The sequence below is a fragment of the Neopsephotus bourkii genome, unplaced genomic scaffold, assembly GCF_033783945.1.
Source record: "Neopsephotus bourkii isolate Nb327-2 ecotype Australia unplaced genomic scaffold, CSIRO-AGI_Nbou_v1 NB_1574, whole genome shotgun sequence".
Classification (NCBI taxonomy): domain Eukaryota; kingdom Metazoa; phylum Chordata; class Aves; order Psittaciformes; family Psittacidae; genus Neopsephotus; species Neopsephotus bourkii.
The window spans coordinates 1,842,738-1,858,333 of NW_026902050.1; positions in this window are offsets into that span (position 1 = coordinate 1,842,738).

Below are 15,596 nucleotides of genomic sequence, written 5' to 3' on the forward strand. Positions count from 1 at the left end.
CTTTTAAGTAAGGAAAAAGATTATAAATGAAGTAACCAGCACGGAGGCATCTAAAGAAAATCCAAATTTCTCCTTCTTCAGCACATCTTTAACTGTATCCTCTGAAACAGCTAAAAATTAAAGTACCTTCATGGAACAGATTATTTCAAATGAGCTATATGAGATACTGCTAAACTAAAATAAAACTTCAAGTCATGGATGCTGTTACATGTTCCGAAAGCAATCCTTGGGCTGTAAAGCTAGTACAACCACGCAATTAAAAATACATTTATTTCTAATAAAGTAGCAGGTGATGCTGGACTGTGCACAGGGAATCACTGTGCACTAAGGGGCAAAAAATGCTCAGGGAGAGTTAAGTACAGAAATGGAGTTCCAAGCACATCCATCCAACACAAACACACACACATGCACATAAAAACCATCTCCCCAGCGTAACGCCCAGCCCCTGTTATTATAGCAGAGAAGCAGTGTCTAATTGTCAGGCCTCATTTGCATCTCTGCCGGGGGCTGGGCTGCGGCAGCTTCGGGGCCTGCGGGAAACAGGCCTCGAGTGAAAACCGGGGCAGTTACTACAGAAAGGCCGCGGTGGGGCACCTCCTAATTCGGGCAGGGAGGTCTGCGCTTAGGAGGACCCGGTGGCTCCGGCACCCCCCAGAAACCCGGGGGGGGGGCTGTTCAAATTCGCTACGCCCTCAGTTTGCGTGAGGAATGCTGTAAACAGGCTCCGTGGGGCCGGGCCTTCCCCACTCAGCGCCCGCGGCCCTGCCCCACGCCCCGGCGGCTCCCGCGGCCCGGGACGGGCTCACGGCCTCGCCATGGCGGCGCCAGCGCGTGTCAGTCCCGCGCCCGGCCAACGGCGGGTCGCGGCCTTCCACGCGTGACCGACGCGGGGCGGGCGGCAGGCGGAGGCCGCGCAGGAGCTGATGCCGGCGCCTCCCGCTTCCCGCCGCGGCCTGCCCCGCCAGCATCGCTACCTCCCCGCGGGCGGGCAAGGTCAATCCCCGGGCGGCCCGGCAACCAGCGACCCGGCAGGGCCGGCCTGCAGCTGCGACATCCCCCTAGCCCGCCTGCCCCCTTCCCGTGCAGGCCCCTGAGGCGGCGGTGGCGGCAGCGAGCCATCCACACGTTACCTGGAACCGGCAGGCCTGCCGGGTGCTGCTGCTTTTTGAATGAGGCTGGGCCGGTGCCCCGGCTGCCGGGGAGCGGCGGGGGGCGGGGCGGGGGAAGGGCCGGGGCGGGCGCGGGCGGTGGCGGCGATACGCGGCAGCGATAGGCTGTGGCCACTGCGGAGCGCCGCGATGGTGCTGCTGGTCTGGGTGCCGCGATGCTGCTGGCGGGCGGTTCCTGGCCGGCCGCCTTCTTCTTCTGCCGCGGAGGGCCCGCCGTGCCCTGCCCGTGAGTACCGCGGCGAAGGGCCGGGGGCTTCAGCCCCTTCTGGGGCTAGTTGGGGAGAGACCAACGGAGGCTCCCATGGGGCCTAAAATGAGGCCGCGCCTTCAAGCAGCTGTTTAACGGGCCGGGGTTGAGACGTCGCGCCTGCGCGCGTGGAACCTCCACACGGCACGGAGAGGGGCGATGAAGTGCGGAGCTGCGAACAGCACGGGCAGGGGCCGTGACCCCACTGTGTTCCACGGGGGGCACGAAACAGGCGGCGGTGTGGGTTTGATTCCAGTGCTTTAAGTATGGAAATGAGTGTAATGGAGGAAGAAAGCCCTATGAATGGAACAGAATTGCGTAACCATTCTCTTCTGTATGTTTCCAAACAACACAGTTATTTTTCACTTGATTGGAATAACTTAGCCCTTGTTTATGCTCCAGACAACCTTTCAGCGGGCACTGGGAAGAACTTGCAAGTGAACATGGTTTTGTGCCAGTCCTGGCATGGCCAGATAACAGCTTTGGCCTGTTTGCAACCTCCCACTTCACTCTTCTGCTCTGCTCCTCATGTTCTCCATCACTGTCCCACCTGACAAAATACCTTCCCTTCAGTGAATATTTTCAGTTGCTTTCCCTGGGATTCAAACCCTCAACTTCCTGACTATGAAAAAAGAAAACAAGCAAAGTCTACTATGTAACTGCTCTCTGCATTAATATGTTTGATAACAAGCAGATGGCTGGGGAGGTTATAAAAGGGAACAGGATCCAGAAAACAAGTGACACAGTAGAAGAAGGTGAAGTATAGGCAAGCGTGGTGGGTTCCCACATTATCCAGAGAGACTGGCTGAAAACATAGCTTCACTTAGCTTCTTTTGCAATAAATATGTATTATTTTGATAGATCACCCGCATGAGTAAAATAAATTCTGTTATTTAAGAAAGTGATCATATCACAGTAGGGAAAGCTCATGAGGTGTGTGCATTTGAGCTGGCTGCAGGTTAAAATCAGGCCGCCTCTCTGGGACCATTTGAACTGCATGGAATGTGTATTACAGTGCTATGTACCACACAAGGGAGACACAGTCAGTATTACCCCAGCAGCATCCCCAGTAGAAGTTATTCTGCACTCTTAGCAGGTCTCAGGTGGTGCGGCAGTGCCGTACACAATGCCTCTCGTGAGCAGTGCTTCCTGAGAGCACTCTGTGACCATTACTTGAGTGAGGCACCTGAAGTTACCCAAAATGCCGATTAGGTCACAGTGATGCCTGCTACAGGGGTGATAACTGGTCTTCTCTGCCTGTTTTGGCACTGTGTCAAGCTAAGCTGCAAACTGACTTATCAAGCTCCAGGAATGAGGCCCCATAAGGCCTTAGCTTTGGACTTTCAAAAGATAAGGGTGATTGAGCTTTTCTGTGTTCAGAGATGTTTAGGAATAGGATCTTTTTGGCTAGGAATGGAGTTATCTGCTCTTAACCCTGGGAGCCCTCTGTCCATCTATCAGGCATGGCACAAAGATGGGGCAGCTGTGAGGTCTAGTCCCTCCCTTGTTACATGTTTTACCAGCGATTAGGGTAAGTAACAAATAACCACAGGAACCTTCCCATACTGGGAAGGATGTAAGTTTCTCTTCACTTTTTTCCCTATTACTGTCAGCTGAGAAGATTTTTAAACCTCCCCCTTTCTGTCTACATTTTGTGGGGTTTTTGTTGGGTTTGTGTTTTGGTTTGGATTTTTTTTTTGGGGGGGGGGGTTAATCACAGAAAGCAAACCAGCTGCAGAGAGCTAAAACTAGCTGTACATAATTCCGTACGTAACACAGCTCAGCCATTTGCTTTTATGTCTTGCAGCTGAGCTCTTTCCTTATCAGACTGGCTGATGAAGGAGCTAATGATGATGATTGGGTATCTTTTCTGTCTGCTTAGCCTGGGTTCTGGAAGTGATTATAAGTCCTTATTTCCTGCACAAACCCTGTTCTTTTGGGAAGGTTTTTGTTTTCAGGATTCAGAGGCAAAGGGTCTATGGAGGTGAGGCAGAGAGAAAAGTTAAATCCTTTCTTTTCCATGGGCTATCTTGCTGAATTATTGTGGGAAATTCTTGGCAAATTCTGTGATCTGGTTTGTACTTAATCCTTATTTCTTTTGGAGCTGTGGCACTTTAAATTAAATTGAGACTGAGCATGTTATATTTAATTATTACTTATGTTTGTCTTTTAACTACTTTCAGAGCTTTAACAGAGCTAGCCTGTAGCTGAGAGCTTTTTGTCTGTGTTAATGTGTTTGTATGAAAAATGCAGGATAGGCTTTTGATCAGTTCTCATTTCAACTTCAGATCATGACTTCCCTTTGAAAGCAATAACTTTAGCCTGAGTTATAGAACTGGGTGTAGCTTATCTGCATATTGTTCTCTGCTTAGGCTCATCTTGAGTTTGTGCAGCAATGCTGTCACTGTTACCCTCCAATTATTCCTATTGCCACTTCACTACCATGCATGTCAGCAAAACGAGTTCAGTCAGGGAGTGCTGGCAATTGCCTTGTTTCTGTCCAAAAAAGTGTATGGACAAGCCAGTGCAATTCAAGAGTAAGTATTATAAAACACAAATGTTCATACGTCAGCTGTTGTCAATACAGGAACAGTGAATATTAGTTGCAGATATCTCCAGAGACATGGAAGTGACCTCACTTCCTTATTGTGTTCTCCAGATATATATCACATTATTGCCTCATAGATATTGTTTCAGTTTGGAGCAGTGTACAGCACTGCAGCTGAGTGCCTGCTAGTTGGGTTAAGTGTTAGGAGTTCATTGCTTCATAGCTGTTGTGAGAAAAGCAGGGGCAAGATGGCTTTCAGCAAAGAAAGAGGGTGAATGGGCAGTGTTTTGCTATAGGCTTCTCTCCAAGATTTGGGATTCCTGTTTTGGATCTATCACAAGCCTGTTTTGTTATACCATATGGAGTATCAAATCTCTCTTGATTTATCCATCACTCAAAAGATAATAAGAATGTAGGAGAGAACTGTAGGATTTGCTAAGTTGTTCCTCTTAAGACTGCAGTGTTTCAGAAGGAGACCCTAACCTGTATGCTGAAATACAGTATAAAAAGTACTGCATGAAATAGGAGTAGGTGGGGAATAGAGAGCAGAAAGTCACTGTGCAGTTAAAAGAGCTGCTGTACAGCTCAAGCAGGTGGCATACTACCATTTGAATGTTTTCTGTGCTGTTCTTTCTTATAACGCCTATGGGCTGGTAGATCAATAACTTCCTTTGAAATGTTTCTGTTTTACTTTGGCCATTGATAATTGAAAGAGAGTTTTACTGCTCTAGCTTGGGTATCAAGGCAACACAAATTGAGACAGACCAGCAACTGAATAAATTTGGGGGTACACACAGTAGCTGGGAGCTGGTTGTGTTTGCACACTGGAATCTTGTCACCTTCTTTATACTGGCTGACCCAGCAGAAGCTCCACTGACACTGGGGGGTTTAGACTGCAGTCAGGTTAGTGTGCAGACAGGTAGGTGTGGAATTGTACCTCCCAAACAGTGGCTGGCCCTGGCTGCCGGCTGCTCCTGGGCTGTATCAGTGGGTGTTGATGGTGCCTGCAGCGTTGCAGTATCTGATGATACTGTATTACTGTCTTTCCACACGCAGGCTGACGAGAAGGCAATGCTAATAACAGGCTGTGACAAAGGTTTTGGGCGTGCCTTGGCAAAACAGCTTCATGCAAAGGGATTTACTGGTTTTGCTGGATACTTGCTTGTGGTGAGTAGTAATATTGATCAAAATTCTTCTCTAGTTGGAGAAAAGTGCTTTTCAATTGAAAGCATCTTCATGTGCAGCCTCTGTTTGCCCTCATTGAAGACCTGGGAGAAGTGCAGTGGGCAGGGATTGTTGCATCTTTCATTGCTTCATCTGCTTGTGCATCTTGTCAGTCCTGTAATTCTGAGCTCTTTAGGGCAGGGAACGTCTGTTAACTGAATGTTTCTACAGTAGCTTGCACAATAAGGTATTGTTCACTGCTAGAAGCCTCTCAGCCATATCACAATACTCCATAAATCTGAGAGTCCAAAATTGCTATGGCATTATGGCTTTCTGTCTTCCCTGGCATCTCTGTTGCGTCTTTCATTCTGTCACTTTCTTTTGGGGGGGTGCTCCTCAAACTTGTCTCCAAGCCACCTCTCCTCCGTTGTTCAGATTCTGTTTCCAAAATGTCTTCCAACTGTGCTTCTACAGCTTTTGTAGAAGCTATTCAGTTTCTGGATAGCTGAATGAACCCATTTTTTGTACTTTTCTGATGTCTGTAGGCCTCACCCTGTCACCTGTGTATGGCACATGGCATCAGTTCTTGTAAGAGATCAGTTTAGGCACACTGAATCAGAAGGGGTTGCAGACCCATCATCCCAGTCCCTGGTCATGCAGGTAACTGTGTTACGTAATCCTCCTTATAAACTGGGACAAGTTCACTTCCAACTCAGCTGGGGTCTTATCCTTGGTATGTTGGGTTTTTTTTCTTTTTTGATAGCCAAACCTCATGTAATTTCTGACCTGAATTGTTCAAAATCAGTTCATACCCACTTGTTTCTCTGTTCAAAGGTGGCCGTTCAGCACAGGTGCGCAGGGAGTGATGACTACAGATTCGTGAGTAGTGTGGAAGGTGATAAACAAAAAAAAAAGGTGTTCCTTGTTGCTTGTGTGATCTTGGCGAAGGTTGCATTCTTCCACCACACCAGAAGGGAAAGTTATTGTCAGCTGACATATTGTGTAACTGGAGAGCAAGAGTGTCCTGTTGGAAAATTGCCACTGGCTGGAAATTTCCATGTGGAGGCTCTGTAAATCCTTCAGTAGTCATGTCATAAACTGCTTTGGGATGCCTGTCTCTGTGGTAATAGCAAGTCAGGCACTTACTGTGCAGAGCAGTAGATGTAGGGAACAGAAATGAGAGGGAAGATGGGGTGATGTGAGAGGGCTATTCAGAAATCGGCACACTAATGTGGTACAGAGGGCCAAGCTCCGTTTGAAGCCACATAAAGAAACTAATTGCTCCTGAAGTGAACCTTGCTTGCTCTTTTTATTGATGGCAAAAACACACCACAATTAACTTCTTGATCACAGATTACTTATTACCTGTCCCCCAGTGGTCAGGCAGCTCTCAGCATCCCCTCTGATCTGGCATGGTAACATCTTGGAACCAAAATTTTGGTGGCTCCATACTTGTACTCTTCCGTGTGGAAGTGGAAAATGCATCACTATTCATAGCTGATCTGCAGGTGACTTTGAGGAGATTAACTGTGCACTTGACCCTGAAGGGGCAAAGAGTTGGATCATGTGACTTTTTTTCTTGTTCTGTTAATAATTTTTCAGGAGACCTGGGCTTGGAGCCCCAGGTCTTCACTCATGCTTCCTCTTCCCCACCCCCTGCCCCAGGTTGTTAGTGTTGTCTTATGTGCTGTTAGGTGCATCTGAAGGGCAGGATCTGGTGGATGGCCCTTGCAAAAATGCTACAGCTGAATGCTTTCTCTAATTCTTGGGACACACAACATCCTGTATGGAATAGCCTTGTGTTTTACATGGTTGAGGGGCATGGTAGCCTAGAAGTTTAAAATTTGATAAGCAGGACCTTACTGAAAACATAATGATAGACTGTACATGGGATGAAAATGGTTATAAAACTAGACCTGACTGCTTCAAGAAAAGAAAGTACAAGGTGACTACAGAAAAGAATGGTAGATCCAAAGGAAGCAGGAAACATCAGTGAAGGCAGGAAGCTGTTATGTCAGATCATTTGTGAAGAACAAGGTATGACTATATGAGGGATTACTGCTGGTAAGTGAAGGAGTGCACATGCAGTGTGGCTGAGGATGCAGCTACCATGCAACTGGCAGTGTGCATGGAACTGCTCATGGCAAATGCAAGGAAGCCTATCCTTCATGAGAGAAGTATGCGCTGCTGTAAATTCACTGCAGGGTCACAGCAGGTGTGGAGGCAGTTGTCATAGAGCAGATGCCAGGCTCTAGTCCATCATCACTGGTGTGCTTTTTTTATGGAGAGTTAAAAGGATTCCTGATGTACTAACTACCACAGAAAACTCTTGCATTAATACAAGATGATAGACTTTCAGGTGTATCAGGAGCTTTTTAATGATCAGTCAGTCAAAAATTGCAGGAAATAAAGTTGCAGGAATAGCAAGAATACTGAAGAAGGCTGAGATAGAATTGGAAAAGATCATGTGCAAAAGGGTTTTCATTTAGCAAGGACAAGTAAGCCCACAGAGAATGTTTCTGTTTAATGTATCAGGATTAAGACAGAAAACCACACAGAAATAGATTACAAAATAACCTGAGAAGTAGAATGTACAGAAAGCCTTGAAATAATCATTGTCTTATTTTCTTAGATCTTACTGGGAAAAAAAAAGGATAAATTGTTTTCTGGTGCCTACTACCAGCAGTTTTCATGAGGACTTCAGGCCAGAAAAGGGAAAGAACAGGGAATGTTTGCATAAATGGGTGAATACAAGTTCACCAAGCCTGACAAAATATGCTGAAGAGCATTTAAAGGATGAGCCATTGTTATTTCTGCCCCATGGGTGGTATTTTCAGGAGCACCTGGAGGCCAGGGCATTTCCACAGGGCTGGAAGAGGGCAGCTATTGCCTTTCTCTTCCCAAAGGGAGCAGACCTCTGAAATTTCCAAACGGGCAGCTCACCTTCATTGCACTAGATGAAATTGCATCACACTGATCTGCCAATTTTACACGTGTCTAGCTCATAGTGTGATACACACTCTCTGTATGTTACTGGGAACAGGCTGTACCATGTCAGTCTAATCTCATTCTGGCTAAGCAGCAGAGTGGCTAAAGGGAAAGGAAGAAATGTATCCTGTATATGGGTTTTGACGCAGTCCCTCATGATAGTCTTGTGAGCAAACTTGCACTCTAAGCCTGCGACTGCTGTTCAGTCCCAGGGAAATTTTCTTGGAAGCACTCTCTGGAATAGAGAATTCACTTGGAAAGAAATATGCATGGTGCAAAGCAGAGAAGATTACAGGCCCTTTGGGGAACAGGGTTCAAAATTATGATAACAGACCAGACAGAGTTTGAAATCAATTGGATGTAATCCAGTGATGACAAGTATGAGGTGTTCTGCTCAGGAAATGCAGGAAGGGAGCGGGTAGATGGGCGGCAGCAGGGGAGGTGGTGGGATTTGCGCAAATGGAGCATTGTGTTTGTGGCTTCCTGATCCACACTGACATCTTGCTGGTGGTGCTCAAGTGCTTGCCAGGGCTTAATCCTGAATCCCACGAACTTCCCTGGGACAAATCCGTGACTTGGTCTGTTACAGGAGGGCTCTTTCCTAACAAGAGCCTGTTCTGTCTGTCTCCCAGAACTGGCTGCATTGGGATCCTCCAAACCAGAGCAGGGGTGAGGAGTGACCGAGGGGAAAGGGAATCAGCCAAAAGCTGCTGCAAGGCTGCTCTGTGAGGTGGTGAAGGCTCCTGTGGTCCTGGAGCTGCCTGTGCTGGGCAGAGGGTGGGGTGGGCAGCCAGAGCGTGCAGGGCGGTGAGGCAGGATAACCGGGGGAAATGAGGTACATGGGAGGAAATGGCAAAGTCCCACTGAAGGCCTCTCTGGAGAGTACTTGGGCAGGAGGCTAGGCTGGGGCAGGGCAGCTTCCAGCTCTGATGGGATTGGGATAGGGAAGCTGGGAGATCCTCCAGCAGGACAAAAATCTGACAGAAGCCGTGACAGCAAAGGGAGAGGAAGTGAGGTTTTGCAGCTTGGCCATTGCTGCCAGGACCCCACTCGACTCACGACTGCTGTGTGGTTCCTACTGGTGAGTCCCAAGGCCATGAAGGCCTACAGTTAAATCTACTGTTTAAAAAAAGAAGGAAAACAGAGAATGTGATTTACTGCTGGAGACCACAGAGCCTAAGATGATGTTCACTTCTGTCTGTAAAAATACCTGGCTGTTTCATTTGTGAAGAGGTTTTCTGTTCATAAGCGTTAAGTAATTTGTTTTACAGTTCAGTGGTGTCTGCAGCTACGAAAAGTGGTTCCAATTGATACTGCATGTTGAAGTCAGTCTTCCAAAATCAGTGTGTTTTGATAACAAGAAACTGTAGCTGGTAAGGTAACTTTGCAGACTGAGTTGCATTGGTGCTAGGGGAAAATTTATTTCAATATAAATAATACAAACCATTTATACCGATGTTTTTTAAAGCTGCTGGCCTATGACTTAGAATGTCAGTGTCTGATGTGTACTAAAAGAGCTTCAAGTCTTGATTCGCTTTTTTTGTGTTACCTGGAAATAAGTCAGCTGTGAAATGGTACACAGCTGTGGGACCAGCCACTCCTTCCTACTGTTGTTGTAATGCCAACGTAATTATATATATATATATACATATATTTTTTAATATATTTTTTTTGAGAGCTACCCTGTTTTTCTCAAGGCTGTAATGGACATTTCAGCTCTTTTCTTTCACCACACATCATAGTTTATTGGCGTAAAGGTGGAGGTGAGATGCTGTATACTGTGTTCATTAAATAGCCCAAGATACATATAGAAAAGACTAGGTGGTTACATGTGTTGTAGCTCAGCCTGGCTCAGAGGCAGCTGAGCAGGTGACTGTGGGAGGGTTGCTCACCTTGTTTGCCCTTGTGCTGTGGGAGTTGGTATCAAGTGCTAAAAGAAGAGTGGCAGCCAGGCATGGTGACTCACTGATCCATAACTTTTTCCTCCCTAATGTGGCAGAGCCTGTGATTCAAGAAGTAATTTGGTGAATTGCACCTTGAGCCCACTATGGGAATGCATGGCTAATCTGTGCTTTTTTCAGTTTTACTTGTTGTGTCTCACCTGAGCAAGGCTGTAAGCCTTAGGCAGTAATCCTGTCTGGAAGCGACTAGGTAAAACTTGGAGTTTGAACTGTGCTTGTTTGACTAAACAAAAATAACCCCACAATAGTAACAATCTCTATTGTTAGTGGGGTAGGGAGGAAAGAAAGGAATAGAATAGAAAGGAAAGCAGAGCCATCGTGTTCTTACTACCTGGGGCTCGTGGCTGGAGCGTGGTTGCTCCTTTTAAAGCTTGGATAAGACTGCTATGGGCCTGCCTTGTTCCCAGCAAGTATAAGGCTAGTAAATAACAATAGCTCTAATCTTCATACAAATTACATGAGCACACCCTCCTAAAACAAGCATATGAAATATAATCGAGTAATGTACAAGTTCGGATCCCACATGTTCTCTCTGCATGATTTTTCTTCCTACACAGTCACCCAGCCCTCGTCATACATTTCACAGCTTCTCAAGCTGTTCCTGAAGAGCACAGCAACAGCAGTGGTGGCACAGAACCATTTCTCTCTGAGGAAAAGCTTGTAAGGGAGCAGCTATGTTGCTTCTATAAATGCAGCAGTGTTTGCAAAACCCTCTGTGAAGCAGGGACAAAAGTCTTCCATTCTTGATCAGCAAGTTGGACTGGTTCCTCCTGCTCTTGAGAGCCTTATCCTGTAGTTGTTTGCTCCAGCACAGCATGCAAAGCAGCAAAGGCTTCTTTTTAAGACCATCAATGTGATTGAGGTTTGGGGTTTGCCAGGAAATAGTGTTCAATAAGTAAGTACGGGAACACAGACACTATTGAGACCGAGGTGCCTTGCACAGAGGTGCTTGTTGAAGAGTGTGGCCCCAGAGGAGCTAGTGCAGAACTGTTCTTGCACTGTATAATTATACCTCTTCTCCTTGTTCTGTGTACACAAGGCTAAACTCTTTTAGATAGGAGTGCCCCTGTTTGTTTTCAATCTTAGCTGTTCCCACTGTATTGTTGACACCAAAGAAGTGATAAGGTCCTGTTCAATAAACATACCCCTGACCAGCAAACAGCCCTGTGACTGAGTACGTCTCAGCAGTTTGTTCTGTATATAATGTGGCCTGATCGGTGAGTGATGAAATTCCAAGAATGAGCTATTGTAAATAAAGTGAACATCCCTGAATCTAACCTCATAACCCAAGAAACAGGAAGTTGTCATACTGAAACTTAGAATCAGGAATATTCTGCAGTGGTCAGTTTAGGACTGACAGTTTAAGCCTTTTGTGGTTTTGGCAAATCCCTGCCAAATTTGCTCTGGATAGCTTCTTGTTCCTGGTGAAATGACACCATCCAGGTCCTGTTTTCGTGGTCCTTCCGCTAGTGATTAGAACCTGCTTTGCAGCAATGCAAGGGACCCCATTCAGATTGAGATGCTATGCTGACTGCCAGATGAATATGAATTTCAGTTATCTTGACCCATAAAAGCTGGCAGCTTCAGTAAGGCCAGTGGTGACGGGCAGGGGATCTTGAGCAGAGCAGGAGTAGAACTACCTGACTGGGGCCTTTAGAAACCTGAATTAATAAAACCAGAAGTAAGGATAGCTGAGCAAGATGTTTTTTCTGGCTTTTGCTGCAGGCCATGACTTAGCTGGCATCCCAAACAGCCCCTGGGGCTGTTGTGGCCTGGTGGGGATTGGGAAAGGGTTGTTTTGGAGGAGGATGTAGCTGCAGGCCAGTGAACTGAAGAAATATTCACTACCGTCAGTCAGAGACAGGTGTGCTGGGCAAAAGGGTGTTGGGATTACCATGTGAGAGCTGGAAAATGTGGGAATGCAGCTATAACAGACAAATCCAGTCCGGGACAGACCATGAGGGAATGGTTAATGCACTGTTATCACTGGGTAGCATGTGACTCTCTGGTCTGCTGTACACAGCTTTTCTGTGAAGGACATCAGCTTTCAGGGAGAGCAGACTTAGCTGAGTATAGTGCAGGGTTACTAGCCCTGGTGTGAGACTAGAGAGCCGGGGTAGCAAGAACATGTTGGTGTTTTTAAATGCACCACGAGGATAAATTCCATCGGTATGTATTGGACAATGGTGGAATATTGCAGGTTGCATAGAGGGCTGTGTTTGGTATGCAGAGTGGGGTGGATTGAAGAATGGGGTTGATTGAAGAATAGGGTTGTAAGTAACCTCAAGAACATTATAGGCTTTGTTAGCAACTATAGAGAAAACAAAATTACTAAGATAAGCTTTGCCAGAACCACCTGGTGGTTACTGATACGACAGTGATCCTAAAACAAAGTGATGAAGAAATAACCACCGGGGGTCCAAAAGCCCACTAGCACATTTTTGTATGCATACAAGAGGCATTGTCTAAGAAGTATGATGTAATGTATGTAATCTAATGAATATGTATGTTTAAGGACAATATAATCACAGCCTGGTTGATGCCTGGGAGAGACACGCTTGGAGGAGCTATCCGCTGTGTCTCCCAGCGCCGCCATAAAGAATACCTGCTTGTCAACTTAAAACTTTGTTGGCGAGTTCCTGGAGTTTTCTCCGAATCAGGTACAATACATAGTTATATCTGACCATGAATAAATATAGGCTGGAAGCTGAGACTTTCATACATCAGGCAGGAAGCTATGGAACAGAGGCAGGGCAAACAGCCCAAAAACTTTTGAGAGAGAGCTTAATAAACTTTATCAACAGGGTGGCATGATGTGGGTGCCTTTGATAGCAGTGTCAGAGCTCCCTGGATGTGAAGACTCTTTCTTAATCCTGTGTGTGTTCTTGGTGGTAACAGGGAGGTTGGGAAGTGGAAAGGGACTTCAACTGAGTACTTACACAGCAAGAAATAACCATGGTGTATGGCAGGACACCTAATGAGGAGCAACTCTGTTATCTTGTTCCAGCTCTTGTTTGTTCCTGCTGCTGTTTTTGGCTGCTTAGTCCTATGCTTCAACAAATTCTTAAAGTATGGACTCAGTCCTAAACACACTTGCCCCTGGGGCTCGTGCAGTTATCACTTCAAAGGGTCAAATCCCCAGTGACCTGCTAAGTCCTGGCCATGTAAAAGGCTCAGTGCAGAATCTCTTGGTAAGTGCATTCAAGTCAAGGTTGGCAGGACTGAATGTACAAAAGATGTTCCTTTTTAAAGTCTAGTAGTTTTAAGGGTTGGTTGTAAGTTTGCCACAGTTAGGGCTGAGGGAAACCAAATACCTGGAGTAAAATACAGCGGCTGTTAACTAGGCCATGAACATGCAAATCAGTACCATGCACTGTCTGAAACAGTGGGTCAGAGTTGTGAAGGGGATTTAGATATCCAAGATACTTTTGAAGGGAAGTCCAGCCCCTTCCAAATTGCGAACACCATGACGAAAGTCACTGAGTGAAGACAAATCTGGGACTGACAGGAGGCATAAAAGAGGGTAAGACCAATCCAGCTGTACCAAGTACCAGGGCAGGATTTGTCCTTAGAGGAGACATTGAGGGAGGCAATGCTTGTGTGGCCCCATCACTCTCCCAGGTGTTCCAAACAAGCCCCCCCCCCCCCCAGCTTCACTTCTGCTATACCGAGTGTGTGTCTTCTTGCTGGGTTTTCTCTACAGCTTTTTTCTATAGAAGCACTCGGTTCTTTGTCAAGGGCTTGGGTTACCTTGAACAACAAAGAAGGCAACTTTTCTGTGACACTTTTCCTCATTACATTCTCTAACCATGTGTCTGTTGGCAGGTCTGTGGGTCCTGGTGAACAATGCTGGCATCTCACCTTCAGAGAGGCGGAATTTGCAAGTCTGGACACCTACAAGAAGGTGGCAGAGATCAGCCTGTAGGGCACCATAAGAATGACAAATTCTTTTCCTGCCTTCATTCCCAGAGCTAAAGGTACATGGTGGGCAGTGTGGCAAGACGTGGAAAGAGCTCTTGCAGCACAGAAAAGAGATGTAGCTAAAGATCATGACTTGGAGTGTGCTTCAGGGAATGCCTGTGCAGTCCAAGGAGGGTCTGGGGCACGCAGCCAAACTAGACAGTCGGGCTGAATGTGCTGTATAAGCATTTAGTAGTATGGGCCACTGTTGGGGCAGTCCAGGCACCTACACAGCAGGTGCTATCTTAGATGTCCTAGGATATGGGAGACCTTTGTGCCGTGTTGGCAGATATGACACAGGACTTCAGCCCACCTTTAGAAAAAGAGTAATCTGGAGGCCAGATGAGATGATCCTGGCATCCAGCATCCACTAAGTGCTTGTGTCTGGATAACTAAATCTTCTCCACTCATGTTACTCAATTCAGCAGATGCTTGCAGAGTGGCAGTGATGGAATAAATGAGAGTCAATAACAGCCATTTTAAATACCTTACAAAATAACAGTCTTATCAAAAGTCTTTGGTTCCTATTAAAAAAAAATAGGAGAAGAAAAAAAAAAGAAATGTATGAGCAGAACTCTGAAGAGCTGCTTTATTTAGTACATGTGGGAGAATGCTGGCACAGCTGTGTGTTCTGTGAGGATGAAATGGGGTTATATTAAGAAGATTGCTCAGACACCATTTCCAGAAAGCAAGTACCCACTGAACAAGGCACATCTCACTACAAGAGGTAGCTTACCCATCAGGTCAGCAGGTGGTTCTCACAGTCCCTCCAAGCCATACTTAGGTGTGGAATGAGAGAGCAGAGCTGCCCACTTGTTTCTCAGCTAAAATTTCAAGCTGCAGAAGGGTGTCGTGCTCCGTGGCTGTGAAACATCTCTCTGTATAAATAGTTGGTGAGATTTCAAAGGGCCTGTTCAAGTGCCTCTGAAACTGTAATTGCACACATCTTGGGGAAGGACAGATACACACAGAGAAGTGATCACTGCTGTCACTGTCCCTAGGCAGTGCAGGATCTAACACAAACTGACAGAGCTCTGCAGCTGGAGTGGCATGGGCTGCTGGTGGGAGTTGGGACAATTGCTTTTTGCTTCCCATAGACAGCAGCACATCAAGTCTCCTCTCTGTGCTTTCACTTTGGGTTATGGCTTCAAGTCCTGTGTAATGGAGTCCTGTGGATGTGGAGAACAGCATGGCTTTTTGGTTTGGATGGGTCTTTTTTTTCCTAATTCTTGCTGTTTGTATTCCCTGCTGTGCCAGTTAAAGGTGAAAGGTGTTTAGCTGTGGAGGAGGCAGAGGAAGGTTAACATAATGGGTCAGATACGTGGCTAGTGTAAATCAGGTCAGCAGAATTCTCCCGGTGATAAATTTGGCTCACTAATGGGCTCTTGCTTTTCCTTACAAGGGCAGGTTGCTAATAGCAGAGCAAAGCTGTTGCTATGAGATGTCTCAAAGGGAGAAACTAAAATGGGAAACAAAAACAGTTTTCTATTTGATTGAAAATGGGTCAGTCACAGCCTTCTGCTGCTCTGTGACTGTCTGTTCTTTCCTGGAAAACAGCA